Source organism: Miscanthus floridulus, chromosome 10 (genome assembly GCF_019320115.1).
Source record: "Miscanthus floridulus cultivar M001 chromosome 10, ASM1932011v1, whole genome shotgun sequence".
Taxonomy (NCBI): Eukaryota; Viridiplantae; Streptophyta; class Magnoliopsida; order Poales; family Poaceae; genus Miscanthus; species Miscanthus floridulus.
The window spans coordinates 5,774,464-5,795,945 of NC_089589.1; the positions used below are offsets into that span (position 1 = coordinate 5,774,464).

Genomic DNA, 21,482 nt, shown 5'->3' on the forward strand with positions numbered 1-21,482 from the left:
CTAATACCATCGGCATTGGATCTAATATGGATAGATAACAAAATAAACTCATAAATGCATAAGTTTATATTAGATGATATATATCTCAATTCCATGCTTAAATCCACAACATACCTGATGAAAATATGAAATTGGTATGAAAAAAAACTCAATTAATGACGATTTGGTTCCCCCTCGCATCTCATATACCATTTTAATATTATATATAATTTGTTTTGTGAACATAATGTTATATCCCTGTTATATATAATGGTCCCCTTCGTTGTATAATTCTACAATACTTAAAAATTTGACAAAGAGACCTACATTCATGAGAATTGTCAAATGGCAAGTGACATGAGGATTCCAGGATTAAGAAATTCAACATTGAAATAGAAAATGGGAATTTGGAATGTGGATTGGGAGATTTACCTTCTGTTGCTGCCTTGCTAGAGATTGGAGTTGGGCCTGCCGTAAAGTCGACCTGTCTTGGCCGCGTATTGGATGCTGGCTGCCGTCCGCCGAGCTGCACCTACACCTTGCTTCTGTGTGCGTGCGCCGAGTGCCGACCGGACCGGCGGCGGCCGCTGCCACCACGCCATGCCTAGGCGCTCGACTGTCCACCCCCATCTTGACACCCAACAGTAGCGCTGCCGTGGGCAAGGGGACGACTGCCAGTGCCAGGTCCCTTCTTTATCAGACGCTCCGGCGGCCTGCAGGGCGGCACATGGCTCGAGGCAGAACGACCAGTGGACCACAGGAGCCGGGAGGAGAAAGGAGAACGAGAGACTGAGGGAGCAACAGAGGCGGCGCTGCGGCGGCTTTGCGAGTCGCAGACGGCCGGTCAGCCAGGCAAGCAAGCGCTACATGCCTTGGGCATTTTTGCCTCAATGGGCTTTCAGCACAGGAGCCTGGGGCACTAGATTGAGCCAAAAAATTTAGAAGAGGGTATAAGAGGTTTTCTGGGTCACACCGAGGACCACAGCCCACAGGACCCTGTAGCTCTAGGTTGACATCCCGCCTGAGTAATCTGATCAGCCCTGTTAAATCTTGTCTTTGCAAAAATTATGTCTTCGCAAGGCATTGACCTTGGTACTACCAATGGAAAAGCATTCTCACCTTGGAAAAACTTGCTGCAACGCTCTCAACCACCCCTTCGATCAGCCTTGGGAAGTTTCTGCCTCCATCCTCGCTGCCAGTTTAACCGATCAAGCCCAACGGTCCTCCACCTTCCCACCAAGGTCGGGAAGCTGCGCCAGGCAGCCCCGTGGTCAGCCCCATCGTTCAGGTGGAAGGAATTGTCGGGAGAGAACAGGTCGAGATCCTCCTGTGGCTGATCGCCGAAGGAGTCGTAGAACCGCTGCCGCCACCAGATGTGAACAATGTAGCGCTTAGACGATACGTACCTACCATTCGTCGGCCCCAGGCTCGCTACGCCCCATCCCCCCGGCACCCAGGCCGTGCGCCCATCACTCACCGCCCCTGTGAGTCTCCAAGCAACACGGAACACTTACAGCATGAAACACTTTGCAACATACGAACATATGAAACATACACTTGCAACATATATATATGAAACATACACTTGCAACATATATATATATGAAACATATGCAACATCTAGATAAAACGCTTGCAACTTACAACATGAATGAAAACACTTGCTGCAACATAAGACTGAAACAGACATGGGCGGATACAGAGGGTATTCCCCGTATTCCCAGGAATACCCAACTATTTTAGCACACTTCTATGTATATATGTGTATATACTTGTATATGTATATGTATAATGCCATATTTTGTAGTATTTTCACTCATTGAAGCCCAAAATAGTAAAAAAACAGCCTCTCAAATTGGCTCATATTTTGTAGTATTTTCACTCATTGCAGTTAAAAACAACTGATTTTTTTTATTGACGTGGAAGTAGGAATACCCAAGTTTGTAATCCTGGCTCCGCCACTGGAAACAGATGAAACGTTTTGAACAAACGCTTGCAACATATCTCTGAAAAACTTGCAACATATCCAACATCACAATCTACTTTTGCAACATCTAGATGAAACACATGCAACATCCAGATGAAACACTTGAATATACACTTGCAACATGCGATTTCGGCACAATGTCACCTTGATGTTTGGATGAATGGAGGCTCGTTGCTGCGGAGGTCAGCGACGGTGCATGGAGCTCGCCGGTGCGGCAGCGGCGCGGGCAACACGCCGCATGGGACGGCGTCACATGAAGCTCCTCCCCTCGCCTGCTTGCTGGAGCTTCCGTCGTGGAGGCTCACCCGCTCGATGAAGGCGGCCGTGGCGAGCAGGCAACACGATGGAGGTGGTCGCGGCGGGCGGATGCCACGGTGCAGGCGAGTGGCACGGTGGAGCACGGAATGGGGAATGCAGGTTGCGTGGTGAAGGTGGAGTACGGAAGGCGGATGGCACGGTGGATGTGGAGCACAGTAGAAATATTTTTTTCGGAAGGGGCATGGATAGGAGCCGGCTGACAACGTGGTAGCGAGCACGGAAGCTGCGCCCGTCCGTTCAGATGCCCTCACGAGAGCATTACCGTTTCTATTATTATCACAAATGAAACTTAATTTGGTCTCCGGTGCAATAACAAGCGATCGATCTGGTACCTCACATACTCTCGGCCTTCATTTTGTTAATTTCATACAAGCACATCAAAATTTCTATACAACGTACATCAATGATTACTCTCTCTCTCTCTCAGCCATTACAAGTGCACATCAAAAAATTTATACAACGTTCAAATGGTTCATTCTTGTGAACTTTTACGATTCGAACTCCACCTATTTCTTCTCCGACATACTCCTTTCCGCAGCAGTATACTGACTTGTGCAAGTGTTCTACTCTTTTCGTCCTAAAAAGAATAACTTTATATATTTAGTCAAACTTAAATTATCATAAGTTTCACTAAATTTGTAGAGAAAAATATTAGTTTTATTTCACCAAATAGGTATAATGTAAAACTATATATATCACATGACAAATTCAAATAGTACTAATTTGTTATGATAAATATCGTATTATTTTTATAAATTAAATTTAGTCAAACTTATAACAGTTTCATTTTGACTAAACTTGTAAAGTTAATTTCTTGGATGGAGAGAGCAACTGCTATGACTTGTTTGACCTTTTCAACAAAGCACGCCTGTGTGTTTAGTTGCTCGAATGAGATTTTGTAGAGATGTATCGTATATCCCGGATGAGTGGAGACATGTTGAGTTGATGCAATGACCCAAAAAAGAAGCGTGTTTGGTTGGTTGTATCTGCGGATGCAGTAACCTATATCTATGGATGCAATGACTCTGTGAAGATGTTTAGTTCGTTGTATGAGCGGATACATAAACTATTCATCTAAGACTGACGTGTGGGCCAGTGACCCAGTGTTTTCTGTGCTGCATCCACTCAGCCAGGCTCCCAAGTGAAGCTCGAAATGGCCTTCTCTATGGAGCCAAGATGGAACCATATATTTGCATGGGTGGAGTTATCGTTAACGGTAAAAGCAAGCAAAGAAAACAAGCTTCTTTCTGGATTTATACGCACCGGCCAGCTAGCGGAGCCTAGACGGGGAAGAAGCGAGCAACCAAACACGCTTTGTGTGTCTCTCATGAGTCGCAAGAAGATTCATGTTCTCATAGAAAAGTATCTTTGTTCAGACATATTAGTATAATGCCATCCTAAACCTGTTTTTGAAGCACTGCCCTCTTGAAACATTATAGAGAAAAAAATATAAATATTGGACAAAAAAGACATTGCATTTGTGTGCGTATATGTGTGGGCAGATATATATATATATAGAAACTACTAATAACTAAAAATGGCAAGGGCGCGCAACAAATCACTAGTAGGTATATATCGTGTCAGAAGGTGGTCACTTGTTTCACGTGTAAAGTTATATTATTCCGGACAATCACACTAGATGCCCATGGTGATTGCATGAGTCTGCTTCACTTGTCTTTTCGGAGTATGGTTAGTTGTCACTAGATCAGATGTATATGGTTGATTGACTGATTGATTGAGACAACTAGGGAAGATTAGGCATTGTTATCGTGGCAGGCTGTGGAGTCTCACATGTTGTTTTGGAAGAACATCAGAGACATAGAAGGATATTATTTGTTACTACTACCTTTTAGAGCTCATTAGGACAACATTCAGCAATCAGCTATAGTTTCTTTGATACACGATTGTGCTTGTTTTTCATACATGACGACGTGCAGTTGCTCAAGTTTGAGAAACTTTATTTAATCACAGAATTTTTTTATTTATTTCTTGCAACAGATGGGTTAATTGTCATTACACCACGAGAAACCAGAATTACCTTGATGGCCGAAAACCGCCAAGAAAATGAAAACTAACCACAAACCGTGAAGCAAAATCTGTCAAGAATATAATAGAGGATAAGGGAAATATGTTTTGTTGGAAGTTTTGGCCCTCAAAGATGATTTCTTTGGAGGTTGACCAGCAAGAAAATTAGGACAACAACAAATTTGCAAAGCGACAAGGAAACACTTCAACGACGAAGTAAATAACTTTCCTTGGAGGCAAGGAACCACCAAGGAAATATTCTAGACCGTCAAGGTAAAAATTATTTCCTTGGCTGCCCTTATCTTCCAAAGAAATTGTAATTTTCCTTGACTACCATTAACCGCCAGGGCAATTGTGATTTCCGTTGGGGCTAGCCCTCAACGAAATGCATACTGCAAAGAAATTAAAAACCCTTACCATAACCAATAAATTCTAAGATTCATCTAGTCATTCCCAATTGACCAATGATGTCATGCATATATACATTTTATTATGGATTGCAACCATGATATTGACTTCATATATCAATAAGAACTCTACAAGTCCATTCATATTGTAATTTTCCTTGGCAAGGAAATTGCATATAACCCCAAAGAAATTACAATTTTTCTTGGCGGTTTAGAATAACACCCAAGGAAATTCTAATTTTCTTTCACAGTTTACAAATAACAATCTTAATTTCATTTGGTGGTGCATATAACCCTCCAAGGTACGTACATTTTCTTGGAAGTTGACTAACACCGGCAAGGAAACTATATATTTCTTGGCCCTGACCCTCAAGGTAGTAATTCGGATTTAGGACGGACCATGCAGATCAGAGTGATCGTATTAGCCTGAGATCACGACGTTTTTATTTATTTCATACATGGCACATACAGTACTTTGCATGAGATCTAACCAATAGTATCATGCATCTTGACGCCATTTTTTGGCTGACACAGCCTCAATAGCGGAGCCTAGAGGCCACACAGCTTCCACGTAGTACTCTCCATGCTTCACCTTGTCCACCACGGTGATCTCCTTGGTCACCTCCACACCTGCATTGCACGCAATTTCAGTAGTCAGAAATATGTATGAAATTAGTAGTTGTGTGAACCCCCCACATAACATTAGTATCATTGAATTCTACACAACCCTTGCATTGATGATCATTTACACTAACCAAAGCCATCTACTAGCAACGTATACTGGTAGGCAAGGTCCATGCATAGGTATGGCACATCGACATCGTTGGCGCTTGGGTATTCGATTTTGGCTTGTTCAACACTCATCTGGCAAGCCTTCTCCGCGGAAGCTCCGAATGCGCCAGGGGTAGTTTTTCCGCTTGGTGCATTGTCATCTATGATGCCGACCTTTTCAGAGGGAAGAAATGGGTTTAACTTCAAAGATCTTCAATTTTTATGCATGCGTAAAATCTATGCAGGTTAATAAGTAGATTAAGAAGCTAGTCGTTGCTATACCTCTGAGGCCACGTAGTAGAAGCTGGATGCAACATAGAGGTTATCTTGGCCTGCTCCGCCACCGCCATTCCATATGCCATTGAAGGTGCAGTTCTTTGTTTTCACATGGCGCGTTCAGGTTCAGTGCTTTGCCTATCTCTTCTCTGCACTTGCAGTAGACTGCTCCTTCTGGTGCGGCAGTTGCATCATACTGCTCCTCATTGTAGGCGTATTCACCTATAAAAAAAATAAAAAATGAAGAACACAAAGAGACTTGGATTTTAGGGTTATTGGAAAAGAAAACCAGTGTGAAGTATCTATCTATATGTATGTTACCGGAAACGTTAAATTTGTCGAGTGTTTTTATGTTTGCCGAGTGTATTCCCTTGGGCACTCGGCGAATAAGTTCTTTGCCGAGTGCTGCGCTAAAAACACTCGGCAAAAAAAAACACTCGGTAAAGAGGGGGTTTGCCGAGTGCAAAAAAAAACTCGGCAAAAGGGGGTTTGCTAAGTGTTTTATTTTTTTGCACTCGACAAAGAAATAAAAAAATTCTAGGAAAGAAGGAGAAGAAAAAAAATTAAAAAAAAACTTTGCCGAGTGCTCAGATCTAGGACACTCGGCAAAGGACAAAAATCCTAATTAATTCCCCCGCCCCTCCCCCTCTGAAAGTGCATCTAACCCTTTAGTGGGTTTTGGATGATTCAATGACAACGTGATTAAAGGTCTAACCCGTTTGCTAAGTGTGGATAGGTAATAGGTTATCTCATAGGTACTTAATGAAAGCCAAAATGATGTGTTGTTGTATAAACAATCTAGTTCAAGCACAAGACAACAATACAAATAGAATTCATACAAAGGTTTATTTATTGTGGGATTTTCATGTACTATGTGAAAGCAAGCTCGTAAGAATTAATTAATGGGATGTGAGGGATTGCATATTAAATGGTCTCATATTTGAAGCTTGCTAAATTGAGATGAAAAAGATAATAATACAAATGAATGGATGATTCAACACAAAGATGTGACTTGATGGCTTGAGATGGTGAAGATAGCAAGAAAAGGCTTCGAGGTACTAAGCAAGGGTGAAGGGCAAGCGACGGCTTGGCGACCGAAGAACCTAGTTAGGGTGAAAAAAGAAGTACTTGCATATAGTTGAGGTACTAATCAAGCTACGATGGTCATGTTAATATGAATGATCAAATCACTATTGGAGTGTTTGATGAAAGTGACTTGATACATTTGAGATTATTTAAATTTGATGAATGGAATCAAGTCACGTGCTCAAGATGGCTATGCTCAAGTGAAAAGATCAATATTAACATGTTGGCACCCTCACTTGATGAAGATTCAAATACACGGCTTCGGTTGAAAGAGCTCAACTCAAAAGGTTTAAATTCGTTATACTCTTTAAAATTGAGTTAATAGGAATGACTACTATTAAGAGGGATGCATCATGTTGATAGATAATGTTTCATAAGTGCTCAAGCCAACCCATGTGAGTTTTGAGTGTTTGAAAGACAAAATAGCTAACCTGTTTTTTTGCCGGTCTGGCAATACCGGACGTGTTCGGTATTGATACCGGACGTGTCCGGTATGTGCCCAGCCACGATAAAATTATTGATGTTCTTGGGTTGGTTCGTCGGGAGTTCCGACGTATGTCGAGAGTTCCAACGGTCGAGAGTTCCGGTAATGGTTAGGAGTTCCGACGTCGCACGCTTAAACTGACTTGGAGAGTTCATTGTCCTGGTCATATCGGACGTGTCCAGTATTCCAGTATGGACGGCCAGAGATCAACGGCTAGTCTTCAAAAGCCTTGAGGGTCAAGAGTTCCGACGTGTGTCGGGAGTTCCGGCATGCATCGGGAGTTCCGACACCTCACATACTTTAACTCAGTTACCGTGGTTTTCAAATGTGCTGAGGGTCGGGAGTTCCAACGTGAGTCGGGAGTTCCGACAGTCGGGAGTTCCAACAGTCGGGAGTTCTGGCATTCATTGGGAGTTCCGACGCCTCACAACGTTACTGTAACTCAGTTATCGCTGGCACAGTGTAAGTCATACCGGACGTGTCTGGTATGGCAACGGTGATAAAATGGCTAGTTTTTCAAGGGGGCTATAAATACCCCCAAGCCTCCACCTTTGGAGGCTGCTGATTCTGCTGATACACATACATGTTTTTGAGTCTTGCCAACTCTCCCAAACCCTCTCTTAGTGAGTGTGTGATCCAAATCGCAAAATCCATTTGTGGAATAAGAGAGAATTTGAAAAAGAGAGCAAGCCACCACTTGAGCACTTGTGCATATTGTCAATCTCGTGATTCGCATTTGTTACTCTTAGACTCTTCGGTCCTAGACGGTTAGGCGTCTCCGAAGAGCACCCAGGAGATTGTGGTGTGCCTCGAAAAGTTTATAACGGTCCATTCCATCACCTCAGAATTAACTAGTGGAAGGAGGAAAGGAGTTGGAAAAGACTCCGGTTAGAGTGACCTTCGTGGTACCCTCTAGGGCTGACCTTCGCTGGGTCGCCTGTAGCCCCCTCAACGGATAGTAGGACTCAAACGAGTCCAAACTTCAGTAAAATAAATATCGTGTCTCAATTCATATTTCATTAGATATTTGTGTTGCTCTAGCTCTTGTGTAGGTTCTCTGTGTATATTGTCATCTCCAGTAGATACCTGCAGTTTGGTTTGAAGATAGAAATAGAAAGGAGCAAGTTTGGGGCTGCTCTGCAGAAACCGTGCATACCGGACACGTCCGGTATACATACTGAACATGTCCGGTATTTCCTGCCTGTGCTGAATATATTCATTCTCTGTTCTAACTTTGTGTTGCAGGGTTGTAGCTTCTAGATATATTCTTTATACGTTATATACTCTGTGGCTAACTTGTGAGGGGTGGTATTACTCTTATTTAGAGTTTCTATTTTGGAAACTCCCTTTACTAATCGTTCTCCTCAATTGAAGGTGTTAATTTTCAAAAACGGCTATTCACCCCCTTCCCCTCTAGGCGGCATCCTAGGTCCTTTCAATTGATATCAGAGCCAGGTTCTCACCTAAAACTTCACCGCCATGAGAAAAGGATGTCGACGCCTATCGAGTTGGAGCCGGTGCTTCTCCAAAATGATGGTTCAAACTTTCTACCTTGGTCAATTCATGTACTCAATGCCTTTAGGGATATTAGTCCTCTTGTTGAGCGTATTGTGGATGCAAGCATACCTCTTCCTATAGTTGATTGGAGCAACTACAAAAATTTGTCAAAAGAGAAAGAGATATGCGTGCAACTCAATGCTCAAGCTATTAATGTCATATTGAGTACATTGAGTGCAGAGGTTCAAGATGAGACAATCTTCAATGGACAACCACCTCCGGAGAGTGCTCATCTCATTTGGACTAGACTTTTTGATTTATATGGAAAATCCAAATGTGATGATGCACTTGAGATCGAGTCAATAGAAAGTATGTCCATTGTGTCTTCATGAAGTGAAGAAGCCTCACAAGACCTCAAGAGCACTGAGACAGAGCAAGAAGTGTAAGCAACGCATGACATGCTGTCTGCATGCCTACCGGACGTGTCTGGTATGGCCGTGGCAGTAGGACAACAAGCTATCTGTGATGATGTGGCTCAAGCCCGGTGGCGACCAAGTGATGAATCAACCTTAATTTCCCATGATACTCATAACTTGTGTCTTATGGCCAAGAAAAGCAAGAAGAAGAGTAACAAGAAAGATCAAGAAAAGGAGAAAGCACAAGTAGATGATCAAGATGAGAGGGATGTTGAAGTTGAAGACAACTACAACCTTGATCATCTCAACCGCAAAGTCAAGTTCATCATCATGAAGATAGTTGAAAAGAATGATGGGCTTGAAGAAGAGATTGAGAAGCAAGAGCAATCACTTCAAAAGCAAGAATTGTTTCTCATCTCCAAGATGGAAGAACTAAAGACTCTAAGTGAAAGGTATGACAAATTGTCAAATGGGCATGCTTTAGTTACTAACTCCTCTTCTAGTGTTTCACAACTAGAAAAGGAAAACTTTGAGCTCAAGGCAAGGCTAGATGAACTATCAAGCAAGTATAATGTGCTATAAGCCAACTATGTTCATCTTAAGTGCTCACGTAAGGAATTAGTAGAATCAAGCATCATGCTTGAGGTAGCTCACGAGGTTGTAATCACATCAGTAAAATTTTCTCAACCTCTCACACATTCACTCACTAGTACACCATCTCAATTAAATATTTCTTGTACTAATGAGTGTGCTCCTCAAGCAAGCCAATCTTCGATTGAGCTAAATCTCATAGAAAACATAGAGCTCAAAGAAGAGGTAGAAAGATTAAAGAAAGATGTGATTCGGTTGAAGGGTAAGGAGAAAGCACAACCTTCTCAAGATAACCATGATAACATGGTGAAGAAGCTTGAGAAGGGTTCAAACCTTGCTTCCTCCAAAGCCCAACAAAAGAATCACATTTCAAGCATGGCCAACACAACCAAGAGCAAGAAACATGGAAAAAGGATGTGCTATGGTTGTGGATTGTATGGACATGAGTGGGCTATGTGTTCACACAAGAGTTGGACCGACAAGTGTGAAGCGGCTGAATAAAAGGCCTCAAACAAGTTGGCCAACCAAAAGAAAAGTGATGGACAAAGCGTGAATGAATTGTACTTACATGTTCTCATCACTGGGAACATCTAGCAATGCAGGCTTCTTCAACCGCCTACGTGAGGTTCTAGAACATTGCTCTAAGGGGACGTACTCCACCTTTGGGCCAAAGTTGCCAACGACCAAGGCCGTCCTGGTAGACGGCTTGCCATCAATAGGCTTGGGAGACTCCAGCGCCCTTGGCACTGTGAACAACTCGCGGTCAGCCAAATCAAACACAAGCCAAGGCCATAACTGGCCGAGGACGACCGATGTACCTGGCACCACTGATGCCTGCGCTCAGCACTGCCACTTCTTCTTTCTCTCGGGGGCTCTTTCCCCCTCGATGGTGCCTGTAGACTCCGCTACGGCTCTGCATCTCCTCATCTGCACACCCAAACCCGACGCAGTACGACTGGTATAGCTCGAGCAAGGTGTGAGGACAATGGCACTAAACTACTCACGAAGTTTGAAAATCTCACCATTATTAGTAGATACCTTCGCACGATCAATCCCCTTCCCCTAGACCTTGTCCAAGGGAGCCCTGGAGCAATAGTTCTGATGACCTTGCAACGTAGAATAGAATATGTGAAATTAGGATAGGCCGCCAACTAATCATCAACAAATGGCACCTTACCGAGCTCTCATCGTCCCTTGGCTTTGAACTCAGGGGCTCCACTAGACTATCTTTGCCTATAAGCTGAGATTTAGGACCTAGCACCTTGTTGGTCACTACAAGCACCTGAAGCGTGGTCATCGGCTTGATGGGCTCCCCTGATAGACTCACAGCATTGGGAGAGTCGTACATCAGGGATGCCCATTCCCTCAGGGGCTGGATCCACCTCTGAAAGAAGGCCGCCAGGCAAGCTTCACCAGTAACCCCTATTCTCCAATGATAATCCTGCAGGTCACTCTTGAGTTTGTCTGCTTCTTCTAGCTCGGATTCAAGAACTTCCTCCTTTTCTACTATGGGTAGAGGGGGGGGGGAAGCTTGTGGGAAAAGGCCAAAGCAGAGCAGTCATAAACATAAAACCACTTCTTCACCCAATTCGGGACGTTCGAAGGAAGATCAATGTGGAAGAATGGAGATTTGTTGGCCGCCTTGATCCGAAGGCTGTCGGAGACCTTTTGGTCCAATTGAGGAAGAACATCGAAGCATCGATAGAACAACGCCCAGTGGGGTTCAATCCCCACAAAATCCATGCAATAAGACATGAACATCGCCAAAAGCACAATCCCATTCCATGTTAGGTGATGTACATGCGCATCATGGTATTGGAGGAGATCTCGAATGAACCAGTGGATGGGCACCCCAAATCTACGACAAAAAAATTCGACGAAGACTATGATCTCGCTAGAATTGGGGGCAGGGACGTCCTTGCCGAGGGCACACCGGTAACCCAAAAGCTCTTTCGGCGCCAGAAATCCCCCAACCACAAGGCTTTTGATGTCCTCCTCTGTTGTTGTTGACACCTCCCACAGAGAACTAGGGATGGGACTCCATCCCCCGCGCTCTTTGAGCTCATATCTTCTTTTACTGAACTAATGGTTTTGGTTTTCTTAGCTAGGGCCTTTCTCGACGCTATTACTGCGACTGTCGAGAGCGGGATCTAGATGTGACGTCTTCTGCTAGGTCAAGGTAAGTAGAGGAGTGAGCACCACTGCTTTTGTCAGTGGCGGCAAAGGGATAGACCATCTCCACCCTCGCCTACTTATAAGGGTGGCTAAAACTAGTCAAAACCCTTATGGACCCTGGGCCCAAGGCCCAAAATTGCTAGTGAAACTGGGGGGGCAACATTTGGGCCCCACCAAAGCATGGCGTAACCCAAAAAAGCGACAGGCACAGTCGGTGGTTCTGGCCCAAAATCGCGAAAGCCAAACCCTGCCATTCTAGAGTGAGGGGGATGTTCGGGAGGGTCGCCAGCCAATCCTAAAACCTATGACCTCTAGGCTATGTAAATCTCTCAAATGTTCAAACAGGCTCAAAGTACCTTATTTCAGCGGATGTGTGCCTCTTTGTGGGAAACTGAAAAACTTGTCAGCTCATGGCTGTAACCAAAGTACGAGCTCCTGGAATCTAGAAAAAGAGTTTCATGATGTGCTTCAGCTGGTTAGGCTTTGTCCTACCGCTTCCTGATAGCCGACGATCAACTGTTCTACCCGTTATTAACTCAAAAGAATAGCATACGCTACAACCCTAGAGGTTTATGTGTTTGCTATTCGCCCAAGTGATCCTTGGGCATTCGGGATCACTGGCTTCTGAAGCCACGAACGCCGCACTTGGTTAGAGTAAATTTTTAGATTGGATCACCTGCATAACCCGTAGTTATACTAGCTACCCATCGGGTCGGGAAGGGGGCCCTGAAAAATGCAAGGTCGGTTCAACTGAACGAAAATCGTCAAAACACCCGATTTAATCGGGACACAGGTAGTAGTGTTCAAAATCAATAAAAGTCATTCTTTTCTGATTAAACTCTATCACACTTTACATTACAAGATATGTAATAACTCAAATCTATCAGAAACCGCTACAGTTATGATAGCCTTGTGAGTGCAGGATTTACTACGCACCCAGCAATGGACACCTCGTGAAGCGTAGAAGTCGGATGAAGGCGCACCATGACCTTCACCTCACCTTTAAATCTTCACGAGCAGGGACGACACCTAGAAGATGCCTTGGGGAGTCCCACCTCATGGAGCCTCCTCTAACATCCAAGAGGAGGAGGAGCCCCGAGAGGAGGTTGGCTCGTGCCATCTTTTGTGGCATCGGGGAGGAGCGAACAACATTGACTCGGTGGCCTCAAGCCTCTGAATCAATACACAAGAGATCCCAGGACCAGATCTATAGGGCAAAAGGTTTCCTGGCAATAGCATGATGCCCATTACCATCCAGCATTTCCTACAGATATTCTGACCTAGAGATCTCCCATGCACCGACCATCAACGAGCCCAGCCGTCATGCCCTCAATGGCCCGAGCCACCAATGGTATTGTTCCTCCCCATCTTTGTGAAACTTCCTCTAACACCCAAGGAGAACGGCCACCGCCAGAACACCGTGGAACCCGATCTTGAAAGCTTTCTCCTAGCAATGGCGAGATCATCGAAGAGCGTTGTGGACCATGTCGCACGAGTTGAATCGCCACCCTCTCACTCAGTCTATGGCTAGGGGAGTCAGGGAAGAAAGGAGGGGCGAGACTCGCTGGCATCCCTACTCGCTGCTTAAATAAGCACCCCGAGTATGGTGGTAGGGGAGTTGGTGGTTGGCATTAAAAGTGGACTCAGGCATCAAGAGGATTCCACAAAGTGAAAGCATGGGAAACGGAACGGTTTGAGTTCCCAGGCACCTCTATCCTTATCTTCTACAGGATTCAATGACGCACAAACGATGCATTCAAATGGGTGGGAAACTTCCACCCATATGGTTCTCGAAGCTCAGGAAGGCATTACTGCTAGTCAAGTGCAATGCTCATAGTAATCCCAATACTCGGGGCCCTTCTGGTTGTATTCAAACATCTCGGCACCCAAGAAATTATCATCGGGACCTACGGTGCCCGAAGACTATAGGAACTCATGGTACCTGAGGATTGTACAGCTCCATGAGCCCGTCATTAAATCCTACGGGGGCTACTGTCAGATATATGGGCCCAGGGTACCCTCACCGACCATGTATCTGGCCCATCAATGGGAGACGACCGAGGATGAAGCCCACGAGGACTAGGCACGACCACCAACTTGGAGATCACGATGTATCGAAGATATCTGCCGCCATCATAGCTATGGTAGGATAGAATTGATCTGTTGTAACAAACTAGGAATCTAATCTGTAGCGTTGATCACCCTCGTTGTAACCCTACCCCTCTGCCTATATAAAGAGGGTAAGGACTCAGCGATCATCACGTCTACCACGACACCGTCGCCTCATTCCAATCTACCTCGTAGCTAGGAGCAATAGCCACTGTAACTGAGCATACAAATACAAGAAGAGCAGTCGCACCACTGGAGTAGGGTTTAGCGTGCTACCGTGCCCCAAACCAGTATAAATCCTTATGTCCCATGTGCAATCATCTGGATCCATCTACGCGATCACATTGCTAGGCACTGCCAGAGCTAAATAATCCAACAAGAAGTGTAACCCCACCATTGCCTTCTCTTAATAGCTTGATATTAAGAATAACATTAGCCTCTCCCAAATCTTTCATCTCAAAATTATTTGATGAACATTCTTTAACCCCCTTGATCACATCGAGGCTGGTTCTAAAGATCAGTATGTCATCAACATATAAACATAAGATCACACCTTTGCCCCCACCATACTGATAATACACACATTTGTCAGCTTCATTCACAACAAAGCCGACAAATGTCAAAGTTCTATTGAACTTCTCATACCATTGCTTAGGAGCTTGTTTAAGGCCATACGAGGACTTCAATAATTTACACACCATGCCTTCTTGACCATTTGCTACAAATCCATCTGGCTGATCCATATAGATCTCCTCCTCTACCTCTCCGTTAAGGAAAGCTGTCTTAACATTCATTTGATGAACGAGAAGACTATGAGAGGCTGCCAGAGAAAGTAACACTTGAATTGTGGTCAATCGAGCAATAGGTGAATAAGTATCAAATAAATCTTCACCTTCTTTCTGGGTATAACCCTTGGCCATAAGACTTGCCTTGTACCTCTCAATAGTACCATCAGGCCTAAGCTTTTTCTTGAACACCCATTTGCATCCTATAGGCAGGGGCGGATGTAGTGCAGGTGCATGGGGGTACAGCTGTACCCCCAAAATTTTGGTAAAAAATATTAAGTATTATATCTATAAAATATTATATATCCATAACACTTTGTCAAATAACAATATCTCAAGTTCAAATGTTCATTCAAGAGGGAAAACAACCCGTAGCATACTAGCACTCTTTCTTCTTAAGCCTAGAAGCCTAAAATGAACCAATGCACACATGGCACAAGTACAAGATAAAAATCACAGAACGAGTTGTGAAAGATAAATATGTAAAGTTGACTCTTTTTTCCTTCCAAACCATGATTATAGTTTTTTTAGTTTGAATCTTGATCTTGTTTAATTATTTTTATTTTTTTAGAATGGTCAAGGCATCAAGACCTTGGCAATGACTACCTTTGTATGATGTTGATGAATTGTATCCTTAATCCATATACCTAACTATTTTATCGTCATCCGATCGTCATATTATATCATTAGCGAATTGCATAGGTTAGATCCGTACCCCCATGTTTGAAATCCTAGATCCGCCACTGCCTATAGGTTTACACCCATAAGGACGTTCAACAACTTCCCAAATTCCATTAGACATAATTGAATCCATCTCACTCCGTACTGCTTCCTTCCAAAGGTCAGCATCAAGAAAAGAATATGCCTCTTCAATGGTTCTTGGTGTGTCATCCACAAGGTACACAATGTAGTCATCACCAAAAGACTTTGCAGTCCTTTTTCTTACTCTTTCGAGTGACTACAATGTCATCCTCCTTAGGATTTTGCACATGAAGTTCCTCAAAATGTTTTATCGGAATAAATTGCTCATGGGGTATTATAGTTTCATGACTAGATGTGCTAGGTGTATTTTTCATAGGAAATTCACTTTCAAAAATGTAGCATCTCTGGACTCCATTATAGTACCAACTGTTGACACCGTTTTTTGCACGTGTCAAAATAATCGGAGTGGACTAATCGGCAAAGGGAAAGTTATTGAATACTTTGATAGCCGATGAAAGCCAGTTTGTAAAGATGGTTGCCGATAGCTGGTGATGGTCGATGGAAAGGTTGATTTGGACTCGGGCGTTGCCGATGAGGTTGGAGGTGTTATTGTCGATGCCGATGAAGGGAGGCTTGAGGACTACTGCCGATGAAACATGGAGTATGCCGATGAAGGAAGGCTTGAAGACTACTGCCGATGAAACAGGGAGTATGCCGATGAAGGAAGACTTGAAGACTACTGCCGATGAAATAGGGAGTATGCCGATGGGAAGGAGGACGGTGAGATTTCCATCATAATTGAGGCGGACAGGGAAATAGATAGGAGTTGATTTCCTTTTCTATATTTGTTAGGGTATGATTCATGTAAGAGTCACGTGTTTCCTTAGATATGGGATTGGTGTCCTAGTTGTGTTTGGTTGTGTCTCTTTAGATCAGGGTATAAATATGGAGTAAGGGGCAATGTAATAGATATATCAATCAATATCAAAACCAATTTTTACTCCTATTTACATCTACTTACTTTTCGGCGACTTCGTCAATTTGCATATTTTTCCTTTTTTTACGAGTTCTCATTGATTCGGCGAGCTGCATCGTTTCAGTGCGATCTTCGGCGATTCTCGAGTTCCGCGTGAGCACCTCTTGGCCGTGACTTCCGGGCGTATCGCTGTTGTCAGGACCAAAGTGTTCGTATCTTCATCCTTGTCGATTAGCAGGTCAAATCGACTGGCACGCTTTGGATATCGATTCGGGTATTAGCCCTTTGTGTTTACAGATCCACTTTTGCATCAACACATCTTTTGGCACGCTCGGTGGGACCAATCAATCAATATGTTCAATCCCGAGATCGATTCAGGGAACATTATCGCAGTATCAGAAGAAGATCTCAAGGAAGAACAGAGGCAGGCTATGGAAAAGGCTGTAGAAGAATACAAGCAGCTTTGTCTGAGATCGTTTAGCTTGAACAAGAGTGGACAAGTCATCCAGAAGCAAGATTTGCCGTTGCCTCGGCAGGTTACCTTTGACTCCAATCCTGGTAAACTTCAAGAGATGGTTAATTCTACAGTAAATCATGCTTTGATTAATCATTCCAATGTGCTGTCCAATACTGTTCATAATGCTGTGGTTCGAACTCTCAAAGAAGGACAAGCGGCACCACATTATGTTGGGCCTGCCTATCATCAACCAGAGCCGGCATCTGTCAAAACTCCATCGGCTCCTTCGGCCGTTGTGGGTACAGAAGTTACTTCCCCTCCAGTATTGGCAGGCTCACCTAATATTCAATCTACACCGATACAATCAGATCAGGTACTACCAGGAGGGCGAGTTCAGCTTAATACAGATCTATCGGCATCAGCTATGTCAGGCCCTGTGTCTCAGAATAGCCAGATTCCTACTAATTGGTGGGGATATGGCATGCCTCCAGAGTCATCTGCTTTCAATCCTAGATTACCTCAAGTGTTTGATGTAGTAGGAAGAGCGCCTATACCATCGGCCGTTTCGCCGATGGCTCAAGTGCCTCAATATGCCGCAACTACTTCTGTGCAACCAACTCCAGGAGGTTTCCAGATGCCTATGGTTCAAACATTCAATTCAAGTCCATCGGCGAGCTTACTGCCGATGCAGCAGAAAGCCCCTGCTATGAGTCAAACTGGGGTTCAGTTCATGCCTCAAACCAGTTATAATTATCCAACAATATCAGCAAATTACCAGCCATCGGTAAGTTTTGTACCGATGAGTTCTAATAATGATTGGTCAGGACAGTTACCTGTTCAACATACAGTTCAGCGAAATCAGCAGGTTGCAGGGATTCAACAAGGTCATATGTAAGCTGGTTTCCAGAATCAAGCATCGGCAGCCCAGCCGATGAATCCTTTCCAACAGGCTAATGGGCCACAAGTAACGGCAAATATGCCGATTGCTGGAGATCGTGGGCTACAAAGATATGTGGAGGGATGTCAGCAGGCACCTCCTGTAGAAATTCAACCAGTTCGTCAGCAGGAGGCTGATGCTTTTTGGGCCGATAAGATAGCAGAAATTGTGAAGGATCAGTTTGGGATAAAGCCCAAGGTCAATACTTATTCTTATCGGACTCCATACCCTCCTGCATACGATTTAATTCCTCTCCCAAATCGGTACAAGGTACCGGATTTCACTAAATTCTCTGGGCAAGATGATACATCAACAATGGAACATGTCAATCGCTTCATTATTCAATGTGGAGAGGCAGCTAACAGAGATGAATTAAGAGTTCGATTATTTTCATCATCTTTGTCTGGATCAGCATTTACATGGTTCATTTCATTACCACCAAATTCTATTATTACTTGGGTTGATCTAGAAAAACAATTCCATAAGTATTTCTTTGCTGGAATCCATGAAAAGAAGCTTACCGATTTAGTAAAATTGAGACAGCGTAATGATGAATCGGTAGAGAGCTTTGTACAAAGGCTACGAGATGTAAAAAATAAGTGCTACAGCCTGGTGCTGGATGATCGGCAGCTTGCCGATCTGGCTTTCCAAGGGTTATTGCCACATCTTAAAGACAGATATGCTTCTCAGGAGTTTGAAAGCCTCAGTCATCTTGTGCAAAGGATCTCTGATCAAGATACTAGGGTTTTTGAACCTAAAAAGAACTGGAGTAAAAAGGTATCATTTGTTGAAGAAGTAGGAGATTCTGACTCTGATGAAGAACCAGTTATCAGCTTAGCTGAGTGGGTTAAGAATAAAAAGCCGATATCATGTCCCTTTGGTCAAAAAGAGCCAGAAAAGTTTACCTTTGATATCACCAAGGCCGATAAAATATTTGATCTTCTGCTTCAAGAGGGCCAAATTAAGCTGTCACCTAATCATGTGATCCCATCGGCAGAAGAGTTGAAGAAGATTTTGTACTGCAAATGGCATAATGCAACTTCACACAGTACAAATGAGTGCAAGGTATTCAGGCAACAGTTACAATCGGCTATTGAATCTGGGAGAATTAAGTTTGGTACTTCCAAGGCCCAGAAGCCGATGAAAATTGATCAACACCCTTTTCCAGCAAATATGTTGGATGCCAAAGGAAAGACCAAGGTATTGACGTCAGAGGCTGCTGAGAAAAACGCGTCAGTGGACCCCCAACATCGGATAACTACCGATGATGCAAAGAGTAAGGGTTTGCTAGGAGAAAGCAGTAGTTCCAAAAATCCTCCTCGACCTGGCATTGTGATTACTCATCGAAGGCAGCAGGAGGGTTGGCATCAACGTAATGACCGATATCGACAACAGCAAGAAATGAGACGTCAGGAAGAATGGAATCGACATAAAGATCATTGGAGATGTCCGTTTTTCATCCATTGCTGGGAAGAAGGTATTAAATTGCCAACTGTTGAAAATTGCCCTGAGTGTAATGGTTATTACGGAGTCAATCGCTCAGAAAGGAGGTTTCAACTTGGTAATCAGGGTCTGTCTATCAATGAGCCGATCAGAGGCAGAGCATCAGTGCATGATCGGCTGGGGGGCAGACTTAGTGTACATGAGAGGCTTAGTAAACGCGCTGGATATTTTCCAAGGAATCAAGAGGAGCTTGAGGAGATGGCAAACGCAAGAGTTCCCGATGAGGAAATATTCTACAGGGACCCTAATATACGTCGTGTAGAACCAACTAGGACTTGTTATCAACCGGTTTGGAAAACCAAGTTTCCTCGATGGTGCCTAGAGGGTCTGACAAAGACGCAGAGAAGGAGGATGCAACGTGAGCGTCAGGAGGATTTATACCAAGAGGAAAATTCCTCCAATGAAAGGCCTGGTCATCAGTAGTGGCAGGTAAAACACAAAAATAAGGGTCCATCGGCAGATGTTAATATGGTATTCATGTTGCCGATGGAGTTTTTGGCACTATCTGATAATGAGGAAGAAGTTGTTCTCTCTGATCAAGTAGCTCAGTTAACACTAGATCCAATGATGGCTGTTTTTGAGAAACCTACCGATGACGAGAGACAGCATCTTAAGGCTTTATTTGTGAAGGGCAGAGTTGATGGGCAGCCTGTGTCTAAGGTACTTATTGATGGAGGGGCTGCGATTAATATTATGCCTTACATGATGTATCGGAAACTTGGTAAGGGAGATCAAGACTTGACCAAAACCGATATGATGTTGAAAGATTTTGAAGGCAATGTGTCACCGGCTAAAGGGGCAGTGTGCGTTGAATTGACCATCGGCAGCAAAACCTTGCCAACGACGTTCTTTGTTATCAACGGCAAGGGTGCATATAATCTGCTTCTAGGGAGGGATTGGATTCATGCTAATTGTTGTGTTCCTTCTACAATGCATCAATGCCTCGTACAGTGGATTGGGGATAAGATTGAGGTCGTCCCTGGTGATTCTTCTTATATCATCGCATCGGCAGAATCAGATACTTATGAGCGAACTAAATGCATATCAGGAGAAGCTTGGGAAAAAGAGTTCCTTAGAGTTGCTGATTATGAAATTCCACCGATCCAAGCAGTCGGTTCTGAAGAGGAGTTTTAATGGATAGGTTTGCCGATGATGGAAAATTAGGTCAAGGGTTCACATCGGCAGATGATTTAGTAGAAGTAGATATCGGTGATGGTGATAGGTCAAGACCTACTTTTATTAGTGCTAAGTTAGATTCCAAGTGTAAGCAGCGAATAACAGATTTGTTAAAAGAGTATAAAGATTGTTTTGCTTGGGATTATACTGAGATGCCTGGATTAGACCGATCGATAGTTGAACATCGGTTACCTATCAAATCTGGATTTCGGCCACATCAGCAGCCAGCGCGCCGATGCAACCCTAATGTACTTCCTGACATTAAGGCCGAAATAACTAAATTAATTGAAGCAAAGTTTATTCGGCAATGTCGATACGCAGAGTGGATCTCTAATGTGGTTCCTGTTTATAAGAAAAATGGAAAACTTCATGTCTGTATTGATTTCAGGAATCTCAACAAAGCCACACCGATGGATGGCTATCCAATGCCGATTGCTGATTTGTTGATTGATGCTGCGGCTGGACATCAAATTATCAGCTTCATGGATGATAATGCAGGTTACAATCAAATATTCATGGCTGAGGAAGATATTCCCAAGACTGCTTTCAGATGTCCAGGTCATGTGGGGTTGTTCGAGTGGATAGTCATGACGTTTGGTTTGAAAAATGCCGGTGCTACTTATCAAAGGGCTATGAACTTTATTTTTCATGAGTACATCGGCACATTAGTGGAGATCTACATTGATGATGTAGTGATTAAGTCTGGAGATATCACAGCACATTTAGCCGATCTGCGAAAGATACTGGAGTGCACAAGGAAGCATGGATTGAAGATGAATCCTAATAAATGTGCATTCGGTGTATCGGCAGGACAATTCTTGGGTT

At 43.7% G+C, this 21,482-nt stretch overlaps 1 pseudogene; it reads right to left on the bottom strand.

Annotated features, from left to right (window-relative positions):
• Nucleotides 1-5,215: 5,215 nt before the first annotated feature.
• LOC136487731 (probable apyrase 3) overlaps nucleotides 5,216-21,482 on the bottom strand; it is a 30,492-nt pseudogene continuing 14,225 nt past the window's right edge.